This window comes from Lagopus muta, chromosome 1, assembly GCF_023343835.1.
Source record: "Lagopus muta isolate bLagMut1 chromosome 1, bLagMut1 primary, whole genome shotgun sequence".
NCBI classification, from domain to species: domain Eukaryota; kingdom Metazoa; phylum Chordata; class Aves; order Galliformes; family Phasianidae; genus Lagopus; species Lagopus muta.
This window is the reverse complement of record NC_064433.1, coordinates 34,655,679-34,670,738: the sequence shown is the minus strand read 5'-3', so window position 1 is coordinate 34,670,738 and position 15,060 is coordinate 34,655,679. Positions and strand designations below refer to the sequence as shown.

At 45.4% G+C, this 15,060-nt stretch overlaps 1 protein-coding gene across 1 annotated transcript in view; it reads right to left on the bottom strand.

The window, feature by feature from the left end:
* The window catches only part of RAP1B (RAP1B, member of RAS oncogene family), a 29,632-nt gene extending 28,804 nt beyond the window's left edge, over window positions 1-828 (bottom strand). Inside the window, exon 1 of the mRNA XM_048933609.1 lies at window positions 698-828. The gene's annotated coding sequence lies outside the window, so the exon portion shown is untranslated. The remainder of the gene's footprint in view (window positions 1-697) is intronic.
* Window positions 829-15,060: the final 14,232 nt, after the last annotated feature.

Genomic DNA, 15,060 nt, shown 5'->3' with positions numbered 1-15,060 from the left:
GGGGAGGAGGTAAAGAGGGGGAACGCGGGGGTGGGGGTATGCGTTCCGCTGGCTTGGTGCAGGAAGCATCCCTCGAGCTCTTCCATTTGCGTCGCCGCCGGAGTTCAGACGTGACGAGGAACACCGCCGTCCCTTCCGGCCTCCGGCTCCGCGAATCCCCGCCACCCTTCGGGCTGTTGTTCCGCGGGGCAGGACCCGCTGACCGCCGGCGGCGCCGCTCCGCGCAGGGCCGGGAGCTGTAGCCGCACCCCCCGCCGCCGGGCGGGCCCCCCCCCGGGCACAGCGGCCGGAAGCGGCGGCGGGCGGCCGGACTAGGTGGGGCCCGGCTCGGACTTCCCGCTGACAACGGCGGCGGCGACCCGTCCCCGGCCGGGCGGCACCCGCCCCTCCCTCTCTCTCTCTTCTCTTCCTTCTCTCCCTTCCTCCCCGGCGGCCGCGAGCCGCGGGGTTACAACTTTCCGCTTCCGCTCCAACTTCTGCGGCGGGCGGCGGCGGCAGGGCCGGGCCCCGCACTGCCCCGCGCCTCAGGCCGGGGGGCGGCGGCGGCGGCGGCGGCAGCGGCAGCTCCTCCTCCGCCATGTTCCAGGCTCCTGCCCCTTCCCCCGCAGCGCGCCGCTCCTCGCCTCGCGCTCCCCCTCCCCTTTCCTTCCCCTCGATCGCCACCCCCCGTGGGCCCGGACAGCGCCCTCGTTCCTACCGGACAGCGCCTCCGCTCCCCGCCGCCGCCTCGCCGGCCGAGCCCGCTGCGCTCCGCCCGCTGCCTCTCGCCGCTGTGCCGGGGCGCGGCTTGGGGCCGTCGCCGTGACGCCGCACGCCCAGCCTCGCTCTGGCGCGGCGGGGGCGGGGGCGGTGCGGAGGGGTGGGCTGACCCCGTCGCCGCGCCCCCACTGCGCAGGCGCGGAGCCCTCCCCAACCCCCTTCCCGCCGGCCCCTCCCCCCGCCGGGCCCCGCGCGATGCCCTGAGGGGCGGCCCGGCCTCGGGCGCCGGGCGTGTGTCGGCCTCGGGGCGGGGAGGGGTCGGGTGGCGCTGGGCCGACTGGAAACCGCCGCGGGGCGGCTGCGCGGCGTGTCCCCGCGGCGTGAAGGGAAGGAGGGGGGCTGGGGAGGCCGGCCTGGGTGTGGCGGGCTGGGAGCTCGCATCCCCTAGGAGGGGAGGTCGGTACCCGGGGATGGAGAGCCCGGGACAGAACGAGCCTTGAGGAGGGAGCGTGGGCCTCTCAGTCGTATCGGGGGAGGTTCCGGAGCTTCGCGCTCGTGGCAGCGCGTAGCGGTCCCTTGTCAGCCGGGAGCCGTGGGGGAAGGAACGCTGAGGCAGTGTTTCTGACCTCTCCGAGAGGGCTTTTGAGACCCGCGGACGGGGGGTGCTTCGGAGATGTGTCACGCTGCTATAGGCTGCTGCTCCATGGGCTGTTACACCTCTGGGTGCCCTTGTCAGCCCCGCACGTACAACGTGGGACGTCCGTCGCTTGCAAATACACTGCTCGACCCTAGTTTTCTTTCACTATTATATAAGGCGCTTTTTACTCTCCCTGAGCGCCACTTACATTTTTCTAGCCAGAAAGGGTTTAACTGGCGAATGTTAGAAATACCCATTTCTGTGTGTGGGAAGCAAACAGTTAACGCGGTGCAGGCAGATAAAACTTTTGCCAGAGGAAGCGGCGTGGTGTGCGGGGCTGACAGGAAGCTGCAGCGAGGCTGCTGGCGAGGGGAGTGGGTGTGGAGGAAGCACGGCCGCTCCGTTTGTGACACAGAGATAGAAAAGGGAAAAAGCGATGACATTTTCCCCCGTTGCGAGGTGGAGAGGGCCCGGCTAAAATGGGAGATGCACAGCGTGGGGGTGGGTGTGTGGGAGAGGCTGGAGGTCGGAGCCAAAGGAGCCAGAGCAGCCACTGGGATGTGCAGCCTAAGTTGGAGCAGCTTTTCGAGGCTCACGGCACCAAGAAAGTGACACGATTTTAAAAAGAGTGTTGCTTTTAAATCCCAGACGTCATAAAATCTCTTCCAGAGTCCAGACAAATCTCTTGGTGCTGTGCAGCTTAAACTCTCATGCGGTACTTTGATAATGAATCCCTGTAAGTGATGGATAATGCTCAAGAGCTGACGTGAGAAGCCGAGTGTGCAGAAATGCAGTCAGTTTTCAGCAGGGCATCCATTGTGGGGCAGAGCTGTTGAAATAGATGGTGTCTGTCTTACGTATGAACCAGAAGAACATCTCTTGCCTCTGTTAGCTGGGAAGTTTATATACTCGCCAAACAGAAGCAGCATTGGTTTCTTCAGACTTCTCTGTAAGTAGGTATTATTATCAGTTCCCAGCAATAATCATGACACCAATAAAAAGAACAAACAGGAAGATGTATCCTCTGCCCTCCCAACTTTTGTCGGTGACCTAGATTAATCCCAAATAACAATCAGTGTTCAGAGAGCAGATGAGTGCCACTGCCAGATTAATACTTTGCAGTGTGCCTTTAATTGCCCTGTGCCTTACAGGCAGCGTGATGAGTATTGTTCTTTGCCGTACAACAAGAAAACAGGAAGGGGCCTCTGGGAGTTTGGATGAGTCTCCTGCAAGCAGGTCTTGGTGTCTGAGTTTCACAGGGGAATCTAAAACTCAATATATTAAAAGAAGTGTACATACGCATATATATACATATGGATTACTTAATGCAGACACACTTGAAAACTGAATACTGTAACTAGAAGAAATAGGCAGTTAGGATCCATTCTGAGTGAGAGGGACTAAACATTCCCTTTTCCAAACTCTCTCGACCATGTATTTTGCATGTAAATCAGGCTCTTAAGTTTGGATTTTCCTATGAATCATTTGGAGGTTAATACTCAGCACAACTCTTAAACTAGCTTTGCTCACCTTAGTGTGGCTGGTGAATAGAAACTTGGTATGCAGCTCGTGGTGCTTCAGGTGTGCCTGAGCCACTCACTAGTGTTAGTCCAGTGGCTGCAGCAGTGTGAGGTGCCCGTGTGGCACAGCAGGTCCCCAAAGCATCATCAGCTTTCCTTCTTGGCTGGCCTACTTGTTCCCGACAACATTCTGTGATTTTTCAAAGATGTATGGCAAATGCTTAGGTTGCCTACTCTCCAAACAGCAACAAAACAGTAGAGAACCTGCTTATGCCCATTAACCTTAAGTGACAAGTCGACCCTTACAGCACACTGCACCACTTGACCTCTGGGTTGTAACTTTGCCTCTCAGTTTGCCAGTTGCCTGCCTGTACTTCGTAAACCTCTTGTGTCAATGACCGGCGCTTAGCTGGAGCTTACAGGATGTCGATATTGCATATCACCAGCACAGAGAGCTGTCTGGTAATGTCATGGCTGCTGGGAGAACGGCTGCAAGGGAGCACAGGAGAATCTCTCTGCTGGAAGAAGAATATGAAAATACATCTTGTTAAAAATCCTGTGGAATTACTGTGGGGGAGAGTTCATAAATTGCTCAAGTGAAATGAAAGACTGTTTTTTAAGTGATGCTTTAATAAAGGTTGGACGGAATGGCCTTTGGTCACCTCCTTGTAGTTCTTCTAACTTTGCCTGCATTGTTTTTGCTGGAGCTGCATGGGTGTTGGAGCAAAGAATGTGGCTGTGTGAGTACTGCAGTTTCATTACTGCTGAAATGCAGCCATCTCTAGGACAGAATGCAGAGCACACTCGTGCCAGCAAACTCTGGGGCTTAATGGGCATGTGGTGCCAGAGAATGTTACCCTGGCTGCATGCCAATTAGCTGTGAACTCTTCTAGAAATTTGTCCTAAAGGGAAAGAAATGTCATCTGGTTAATCTAGGAGGATGCTTTGCTTTCTAAGAGGAAGCAAAGTTCTTGTCTGTTCTGCTGCATGGACTGAAAGGGTTCAGTTTGTAGCTTGAAGGCTCCATTGTTCCAACAAGAGATTGTTTACCAGGTCAGAATGTGCTTTGGATCGTGAGAGCAGCAAGGAGACAACATCTCCGACACTAAAGAAAAATGTCTGTTATCTCTGAGACATAGCTGTGTGAGACATCTTTATCGTTCTTTATCCTTCAGTGTTATTTTTGCTTAGAATTTCTCCACGCTCAGAGATGTAGTAATGTTGAGTGGGAATCCTTGCCTGCCAGAATAGCTCCTTCAGACATTGCATAAATGTTTCTTCCCCTTCAAACTGTGCAATTTCTGTGTCTCCTCGTCTATTCAAACAACTCAGCCCGAGATTTTTACGCTGATAATTATCAGTTTATCATCTTTACTTGTGACGTAGCTTCCTTGCAGTGCTGCATCTGAGCCTCTCTCCATTTCACCTTCTTGTTGTATTGCTATTTACTAATCAAAGCTGTTTAATTTGAGCTTTAATCACAAAGTTCTGTGGAACTTAATTCCAGATTTTGTTCCCCCATGTTTTCTTCATCGTTGAGGAAAACTCTAAATCACTTTTCTGCTCCTCTTCCTCTTCCAGCTTATGCTGAATTACTGCATTTTCCTATCATATAAGGATGTTCTTTGACTCTCTTCTCATTTGTCTGCCACTATCTCATACTGGTCTATCTCTCTTCCATGCTGTTGGCCCAAATCCTTTCATTTGTTTATAAAATGTGGCCCTTCCTTTATCTTTCTGTCCGTTTTTTTTTCCTTTTTTTTTTTTTTCTTTTTTTTTTTTTTCCCCTTTGATAACTGCTTTGCGGGCCAAAATCTGCCTTTGTTTTTCTAAGCTGAGACTAATGCAATCTAAAGCAATGGATGCAACCGCAATCTAAATTGTAAGTGTCAACATTTACTTTTTGGGGCATCATTTTTTACATCTGTTTTCTCCTGCCTTTGAGAGACTGCTTTTTATATCACCACAGCTTCTCCAGATAAAGCACAGAATGGCTGTTTCACAACATGGCTTTCATGTTGTGAAAGCACGGTGCTCACAATTGCAGAGAGATTGTAGAAAATGCCTCTGGCTTTGGGATTTAAACTCTTAAAAATAAGGATTAATTTGGTAAAAGGAAAAGCCTACTTTATTTTATTCAGTGTTGAAAAAGATCTTTCAAATTGCTTTGGACAACCAGCTGATCAGATAAGGAACAAGATGATCACAGTAACAGAAGTGTTTTAAAAGAGAAAATGAAGAATAATGTCTAGGAACTAGGGAATAATAATTACCTGGAGCAGAAAGTGGCCAAGGTACGGGCAAGCACTTCTCTTAAAGAAAAAAAAAAAAAAAAAAGAAAAGAAAAATTCACACATTTTTTAACTATTATCAAGCTTCAGAAGTTTTGCTTCCCTCTTTCTCCAGAGGACACTTAGTGGCACATGGTGCAAACAGGAGGTTACCGCCTTCTGAATCACTGCCTCCTGTGATACCAGGATGGTTCTTCAAAGTCTGCCATAAAAGGGCTGGGTGCAGTGACAATGAACTGATGATGACTGATTGAATCACACGTCAGATAACATGGCAGCATGACGTTCGGAACTAATACTCAGTTTCCTCTGTTTGTACATATATGTTCTTGCTCAGAATGACCTCCTTCACCCTGTCTGCTGAGTTTTCAGAGTAATGCACGGAGCAGCAAATCTGAATAGCTCAAACAAGGACACCATAAGAGCCACAGCGATAGTACCAACCTCATAAATGGGAAGTGGGCTCTCTTGGTCCTCTTTCACCAGAAAATGAAAGTGCAGAATTTTACCCTGAGAAAGCTGTGTTTAGAATTATTATGAATGTCAGTGCCAACATTTTGACTATAATTACCTTTCTCTGATTTTTCTCTGATTTTTCTTCCTCATTGTTACGCTTTTTAAGAATACTCATTTGTATCCAGATTCGGGTTGTACTGAAAACAGAGGAAAAGTTACTGTTGATTTCAATGAACTTTATAGCAGGACTTAAATTCAGCTCTTGCGGGATGTGCGGCATTTAGCAATACTTGCATTTAAAATGTATATTCACTTCTGGTTTACATCAATATTAAGACAGGAGCAAGTATATTTAACAATGACAGCTCTAAAAATACTCAATTATTTTTTTTCCTGCTTCCCCCAGCTGCAGAATTATGTCCCAATTAACATAACGGTTTACACTGAAATATAGATATGATTTTTCTTTGCTTCTTTTCATTTCTGTTCACTTCAGAATCAAGCCCTAATTAACACAGTGGGCCAGAAGCATTCAGAAGAATCTCTTGAAATCATTAGTTACATTAGCAATTCATTAGTTTTGGTACTCAGTTTGGCTAGAAGAACAAAATGTACGGCATAGAAAGCAGAATGTATTTCATAACCTCATTAGATCATTTTCTCCTTAGCTTGCTCTGTGGACATGGCCTTGTTCTGCCATATCTTTCCCCTGGCCATGGAAGCTGCTGCTGAAGCTGCAGCCCAGGAGGGAGGCTTAAGTAAGGACCGAGCATTTACGTCAAGGAATATGTGTATTCCTTACTTTTCAGCACTAGCCAAAAAGCAGGGTACTTTTCCTCCTCTATTTTCATGAATGTTTTTGCGAAAAGAATACTGTTTATTTAGCAGATAGAACTTTCAATTTTTTTCACATCTTTTTTAACAAGATCATAAGTAACTAACCCCTCAAGCAGCTGCAACACGTTTACCATTAATCCAAGAGCTTATTTTAGCGGAAAGTTTTTAGTGAATTTTTTATCACAGTGAAAAAAAAGCAGAAATGTTTCGACAAGCTTGCTGGTTTTGGAGGAGTGTGTCTATTTGGGATGCCTTAAACACAGCATAGCCAGCTGATCGACAGGAGTAATTCTCCTGCTATATTTTGTGTTGGTGTGGCATTGAGTACTGCATGGAGTTCTGGGCTCCACAATATAACAGGGATGTTAAGGTCCTTGAAAGCCTCCAGAGAAAGACAGCAAAGCAGGTAATGGGGCTGGAGGGCATTTGCAGTGAGGAGAGGCTGAGGGCACTGTGCTGCCCAGCCTGGAGGAGAGGAAGTTGAAAGGCAACCTCACTGCTCTGTGCAGCTCTGAGGAGGGGAAGCAGAGGGAGGTGCTGGGCTTTGCTCCTGGGAACCGATGGCAGAATGGGAACAGCACAGAGGTGCAAAGGGAGGGTTGGTCAATTGGAAAGAATTCTGTGCCATGAGGATGGTCAGACACTGGAACACCATTTCTAGTGAGGTAGTAGATGCCTGTCAGTGCTCAAGAGGCATTTGGACACTGCCCTCATTAATGTGCTTTAAATTCTGATCAGTCCTGAAGTAGTTAAGTAGTTGGACTAGGTGATCTCTGAAGGTCCTTTCCAACAGAACCACTCAATTGCATTGTACTGCATTCCATCCCCTCCCCTCCCCTCCCCTCCCCTCCTCTCCCCTCCCCTCCCCTCATGTGCCTTCCCCTCCCCTCCCCTCTGCTCACTCCTCTCTCTGTACTCTGCTGCTTTCTTGGTTTGTTTCAGGGTAGCTTACCAGCTTGTAGGCCTACAACCTATTTGGCGCTTTCTGATATTACATTTGGAAGGATGCAGAGTCAAATTCCTTCTTGCTTCTTCCCCTACCTGGTATTCCGAATAGGCAATTTATGTAATAGATTTATTTTATGAAGCCTTTCATTTTACTGCTGCTACACTAAGTGGTTCTGTTGAATTTTGAATGCAAGGTTTGCTAATATCCCACTCCCACGAGATGTCTATTTGGTTATATTCCTTCAATTTTTATCAATAGAAATACTCCTTTGAAATATAAATGCTGTCTCCTCCAAACCATTCTAACAAATTCAGAATTGCTTCAAGGTCCCAAGCCTTTTAACTGCCTCTGCACTAAGCCAGATGTTCTATTACAACCTGAAACTGCGTAAAATCTATTCTAATTTGAGCCCTAGACAGTGTCCTAGTGTTCAGAGATGGCTGTGTGAGAGAGCCCTGAATCTCATCCAGAGGCAGGGATGGAGCAGAGGCTGTTGCCTTGGTGTTGGCTGTCCTTGGGTGGAGGTGATGCCGTGTTGCCCTGGTGCAGGGTTTCATATGCGAAGGTGATACTTCACAGTGGCGCAACTGGTTTGTAAGCACAGGATGGCATTTTGGATTCAGCTCAAGTGAAAGAAGACACAGGGACATGATTTTAATGATGCAAAATAAAATAAAACGTCCAGTTTTTAAAATGGTATAATGACCTGCATTGTTAGTTCTGCTTCCTGCACTCCCAGCCTTTTTTTTACATTCTCCCTTTTCCTTCTAATCTTCCTTTTCCTTAAAAAATGAGAAAATTATGGGAGCTTTAGACTCCAGTGAGGCCCCAATGAATTGCAGTGATGGATTTCATGCAGTCTTCCTAACTCATATAATTTAGTCTAAGCTTTGTTATATATATAGTTCCATTGCTCTGTATGACAGAGCTTTCCCCATCCCCCTTTTCTTCTCTGTATCTTTTATCTCATCTGCTTTTTTGCTTGAACACAGCAGTTTAAAGACTTCAAGTTAGTGTTGGGGAGGGGCTGTGTGATATAATCAACTTCAAGATAGCCTTTACATTTCCTTTCTGCCACTACAACAGTGAAACTTATGCTCAAGGATGAGCATTTACTATGATGATATTTCTCTACGCTCCTTCAATGACACACAAATACAGGAGTAGAGTTTTTTTCCTGAAAGCAGTCTGAGATTAATACCATGTTATTTAACAATTTTGGTACATAACAGTGAGTTCAGAGAAAGAGCAGTGCCTGTTTTATACCCAGTTCTTGGGAGTAGCTTTTTAATGTTTAACTGATTTATATGCCTGTCTATGGGCATGCAGTAATGGAGGAAAAGCCCTCAGGATGGAATCCTTCCTTTTATAGAATAAGTCCTGAGGTACCTCACACTCTCCCAGGCTGGCCCACATCCTGATCACAGTCTGCTCTACTGCAGGCACAGCATCATCCTCCAGCTCCAGGAATGTTCTGTCCGTGGCTTCAGGATGTGGAGACTGCAGTGTATGGGCACACGTGCTTGAGAAAGTGAGAGAGCTGCCCACATTATTTAGTGTACAGAGAACACTGAGTGTTGTCGACTCACTGGACCAGCAGTTCCCAGTGTTTTCCATGCTCAGATGTCTCTCTCCAGCATTTGCTCTTGAATCTTTGTTGCACACCCACATTCATGACACCGCTGTGGAAAAGCTGTGCAGGTGCTTGTCCAAGTTACTCAGGAGATATAATTGTTAAATGTTCTGTATTAACCTACCTACTGTTCATCACAGAGTCGTGAACTGTTCTGTTATATGGATGCTTATTAGATAATTTGGGGTTTCTTAGTGTATTCTTAGTGTATTTACCAATACAAGGAGGATTGGCCCATAATTAGGAAACCTGAACACCACTAATAAATCCCAACCCTTTTATTTTTCAGAGAATATCAGTGGTGAAGAGCTTGCCAGCAGAATGTATATGGAAACTATCACTCCTCCAAAGGGTAGTTTATCTTACGTACTCAGTGTCATAGAAGCATAGAATCATAAAATGCCCTAGGTTGAAAGGGAACAAAAAGATCATTTAGTTCTGACCTTCTGCCATGGGCAGGGCTGTCACTCACCATATATCAGGCTGCCCAGGGCCAACCTGGCCTTGAACACCTCCAGGGACAGGGCATCCACAACCTCTCTGGGCAGACTGTGCCAGCACCTCACAGCTCTCTGGGTGAGGAATTCCTTCCTAATATCTAAACTAAATGTCTCCCTTCTTTTAGTTTAAATCCATTTCCCCCTTGTACTATCACTATCAGAACATGTAAAAAGTCAGTCTTATAAGCTCCCTTTAAGAACTGGAAAGCCACAATGAGGTTTATCTGGAACCTTTTCTTCTTCAAACTAAACAAGCCCAGCTCCCTCCCAACCTTTCTTCATAGGAGAGGTGCCCCAGCCCTTTGATTATCCTTGTGGCCCTCCTCTGGACTCACTCCAACAGCTCCACCTCTTTCTTGTGCTGGGGGCCCCAGGCCTGTATGCAGTAATCCAGATGGGGCCTCATGATGGCAGAAGAGAGAACGATCACCTCCCTTGCACTGCTGGCCACCCCTCTTCTGATGCAGCACAGGATACTGTTGGCCTTTTAGTCTGCAATTGCATACTGTTGCTTCATGTCCAGGTTTTCATCCACCAGAATTCCCAAGCCCTTCTCTACAGGGCTGCTTTCAGTGAATTCTTCTCCCAGTCTCCACACATATCTGGGATTGCCCTGACACAAGTGCAACACCCTGTGCTTGGTCTTGTTGAACCTCATTAGATTTGCGTGGGTACTTTTCATGTCTGCCCAGGTCCATTTGTATGGCATCCCTCCCTTCTGCTGTGTCAACTGCAGCAGTCAAGTATGTGTCATCTGCAGGCTTGCTGAGGGTGCACTCAATCCCACTGTGTCATTGATAAAGATATTAAAAGCATTGGTCCCAAGGCTGACCCCTGGGGGATACTACTTGTGAATGGCCTCCACCTGGACATAGATTTGTTTACCACAGCCACAACCCCCTGGCTGCAAGCATCCAACCAAGTCTTTGATACACTGAATAGTCCAGCCTTCATATCAGCCTCAAATAGTCCAGGCTCAAATTCAGAAATAAGGATGTGGTGCGGGACCATGTCAAAGACCTTGCACGAGTCCATCAGCTACCCTTCCTTTGTCCACTAATGCCATCGCTCCATCCTAGAAGGCCAGCAGATTGGGCAGGCACGATCTGCCCTTGGTGAAGCCATGCTGGCTGTCTAAGATCACCTCATCTTGCGTGTGCCTTAACGTAGCTTCTAGGAGGATCTGCTCCATGATCTTGCCAGGCACTGAGATGAGCCTGCAGTTCCCCAGGTCTTCCTTTCTCCCTTTCTTAAAAATGGGAGTGATGATTTTCTTTTTCCAGTCACTGGAGTCATTGCCTGACACCCACAACTTTTCAAACACGATGGAGAGCAGCTCAGCAACCACATCAGCCAGCTCCCTCAGGATCCCGGGACGCCTGTTGTCTGGCCCCATAGACACACACACATTCAGTCTCATGAGGCAGTCTCTGACTTGCTCTTCTCTTGCACTGGAAGGGCTGTTCTGTCCTCTGCCTAGAGGCATCCCGTGCTTTGCTACCATTATCACATGTAATAGATTTAATGTAGTTTCATATATTTACTGTTCCGTTCTAAGATCAACCATAATTCCACTCTCTTCTATATACAATCACATAATATATAAACAAACAAAAAAATAATCAAGGAATGTATATATAAATATGTAAAATGTATATAAATAAATGTATATCCAAAGTGAAATTGAACTAATTGGTTGTCCATTTACCCAAAGACTTCATAAACACATACATAAGTAAATGAACAAATAAGCTATTTTTGTGACATAAGTTACCTAATATTTTCAACTTTTCAAGTAGGTTTTGAGTGCCAGCAGCAATAATATTTGGGAAAATCCCCTGTACATATATACATGTAAACATACAGTTGGAACTGCTTTGCTAATTCCATTTTTGAATTTCCACACTTCTTCACAATGAAATGTTTGACCTTCATGATGTATTAACATACAGATATTTTTTTTAGTTTAATACACCGATGAAATTGGGGCACGGAACACAGATGACTGCCTCTGGGCCCTTAGGCTCCTGATTATCTCAGGATAACTGTGCCTTCCTGGAGTTGCTCAACTGCTGTATTAACAGTCTTTACTGTGAAGAAAGCTGCATTAGATAAACATCATTCAGAAGGGTATCTCTAATTGTCCCAGGCTACAGAAATAATTTTCCTCGAGCATCAGCAGTAGATAGGTGCAGTTTTCAGATCATCAAGAAATATCTTTGGCTAGCATCAGTGCTGTGTCATCCTCTTTTAATTGACACTGAGTGTATCACTTACTCATTTTAACCTATTTACAAATCTCGATTAAGTCACACTAGTTAAATGTCAGTATATTCTTAGAGGTTTTATGGGCTGGGGCTTGCCTATCTATATGTGTTTGGAAACTCACCCAGAGTTGATAAAGGGCATTCACTGATACCTAAGCTTTGGATAGTGCCAGCAGCAGCTGCCAGCAGCAGAGGTATAGCAGTAAGAGGGTGCAGTGCTCATCAGTGGCACCCCAGTAGGTATCTTCACCCCCTGATCAAGAAAAATCTGGAAACAGGATGCTATTCCTCCCTCTGCAGCCCTGATGGAGACCAGATCCTGGGACCGAGGATCAAGGCCTTGCAGATCCACAACGCAGATCCAACCACTGCTGGAGCAGCCCTGCAGCTGCCCTCTAAGCATGTAGTTGGCAGGACATGATAGAGGATCACCAAAGGGTGATTGGAAGATGGCTCCTTTTTCCACTCAGCCTCATATTTTTTATTGTCTGCTCTTCTCCCCTGATTTTGTCTTCCCACATATATCACACAAATCTTGCTGTTTTTCCCCTGGTCAAATACAGAGACTGTGCAGTATCACCACATCTAGAAGTCATAGCTCATGTAACTGCCAGCACAGAAAAAGTGTGTCCCCTGCTAAGAAGCTTGCCAGAGGTCTCAGAAATTCCATCTGAAAGGATTGTCCCTCATAGGAGAGACTATTCTGGTAAGTGACATCTATCTCTGCTGCATCATCCTGAGGAAATGTTGATTTCCTGGGACCTTACTGTACTTCCAAGTCAATTGCTTCCAAGTGAAATAGGTTGAAGGCATTGATATTATATTGGCAATGTCAGATGTCCATATTTCATGTACTAAAAGACAAATTCTGTTGTATTTCCCCATGAATAACAAGTGGCCTAATGGAAGTGTCAGAGTGTTGGGATGTATTTCAATATGGTAAAAATCAGAGCTATTTTATGAAGGAAAGAAAATTCAATTGAATTATTAATTACTTTTTCCTTTTTCCTTTTTCCTTTTCCTTTTCCTTTTCCTTTTCCTTTTCCTTTTCCTTTTCCTTTTCCTTTTCCTTTTCCTTTTCCTTTTCCTTTTCCTTTTCCTTTTCCTTTTCCTTTTCCTTTTCCTTTTCCTTTTCCTTTTCCTTTTCCTTTTTCTTTTTTTCCTTTTCCTTTTCCTTTTTCTTTCTTCCTTTTTTTTTTTTTTTTAAGAGGGTAATGTTAATCTGTCTTCAAAAATATTATATCAGTAACAATTTGGATATTGATAGAATATCCACAGCGCTGACCTCCCATCAGAATCTATTTCTAGGCTATGTTTTAAATACTGCTTTTGTTTGGATTTTCTTTCCCTATTGTCTGCAGGGAATTTAGTAAGAATTACATAGTTCCTTTTTTTCCCCTCAAATTTGTACTCACATATGACTCAAAATATAATACCTTATGCTCAATGAGCCATTTTTCCTTTGTGCATATGTGTATGCTAGTATTTACCGTTTACGTATACAGCACACATTATTTCCATAACATAGTACATACACATAAAAACCTCATACATAGTTATTAAATGGGGTTATGTAGCAATAATAGTTGCAATTATATCTATGAATGTAATGTACATGATGGGAACAACTGTAACAGCATACTAAGAAATGCTATTACTTGTAGCACTTATTGCAGAGAGAAAATAAACCAAAATAACTAGTGGATTATGAGAACCTGAAAAAGCAACTCTTCTAGAACTGTCATTCTAATTAAAATATGTATCATTAATCCATAGAAACTTTACAAGGTACAGAAACCCTGCTGTTATTAGTTAAGTTCTGAGGTGCATGTTAGAAACGTCTGTAGGCAGAAGTGATGCTGCGTTATGAGGGTAAGGTGTGGCTGCAGAAACACATCAACACTTCTGCTTTAACATTGTGGCTTGTCAGCATCGACAGCTTCTGACACCTCTCCTCTTCCCGCAGCAAGCACACCCGGCTCTGCTGCAGGGGGAGGTAAGCAGCTGGCCTTCAACCCAGCTCTGTGCGCTTGAGCAGCTCATCCTGAAGCACTCAGCTTTGCTGACATTTTATCCTGGGGCTTTTATCACTGAAAAGAAGTGGGGACATTGAGTGCCTCACTCCCACCTCTGGCTCCCCAGGATGTGAGAAGATCTGCTGCCACAACAGCCTGAGTTCTGTTCCAGTGGCAAACGACCAGGACATCAGGGGAGAAAGGAAAAATAACGATTGCTTCTCTTGGGCTGAGATCCATGAAGTGACACTAGTTTTTCAGTTGCAAGATGATGATATGTGAACTTGTTTAAATGATACAAAGCAATCCAATATAATTATACTAATTAAAAAGGGAAGGATGGCAGACCAAGTACTTTTGCATCTTAGATACTGGCTGTGAGGTTTTAAAGTCTGAAAGTCATCTGTACAGTCTTCAAAGAAAAATGCTTATATCAATACAGAGTTTATCAGTTTAATGATACCTAAATTCAGTGCAGCACATATTCCTACATACAGGCAAACTGGGGGTCTGATATTGGATTTATGACTGTGCTAAAAACTTTCAGAGTTCCGCGTGCACAAGGAATGCATAATCAGATTTTAAGAGATTCAGAACTTCAGTTCACAGCTGCCTTGAAATATCCCTTAACAACGTCTTTTCCTACTGCTTCCTCCCAGCTCTGAGGGAGAGGAAAAGATATTAATTAAGGGTGCTACACCAGTTCATACCAGCCAGAGATCCAACCTGGTAGTTACAGTCCACAACAGAAAGAAGAATCTTGATAGAGATCTCCAAGAGACATATGTTAATTATTGCAAAGATAATTACTGGGTACAATATAGGAGTTGATGAGTGCTCTTTACTCACACTGGATCCTGTGGGCCAAGTGTGAAACTGTGCTGTTCTTTTCATAAAAGAGGGTAAAGTATTAACAAGAGACTCAAGGATATTCAGTAATTCTAAGGAAAAAACACAAATGAAAACTGACTATTTATTAACTAGCAACTCTTCTGAGCAGGGCAGGAGTTTTCAAATTTGTCTTGATGTGCTAGAAGAGGTGTAAGAACCTGGATGTTGGATTTCAAGAAACAAAACTTTATGTTGTTTTATCCTATCCTATCACAGTAATCTAATGTCCCTTTTGGATTCCTCCAGCCTACGTCTCTGCTCTTGCGCCCACAAGGTTTTCCCTACAGTCTGCCCTGAATGTTGATCTGCTGGAAGGGCTCCCCTGCACCAGCAAACCACTTGACAGTGTAGTCCATTAGGGCCAT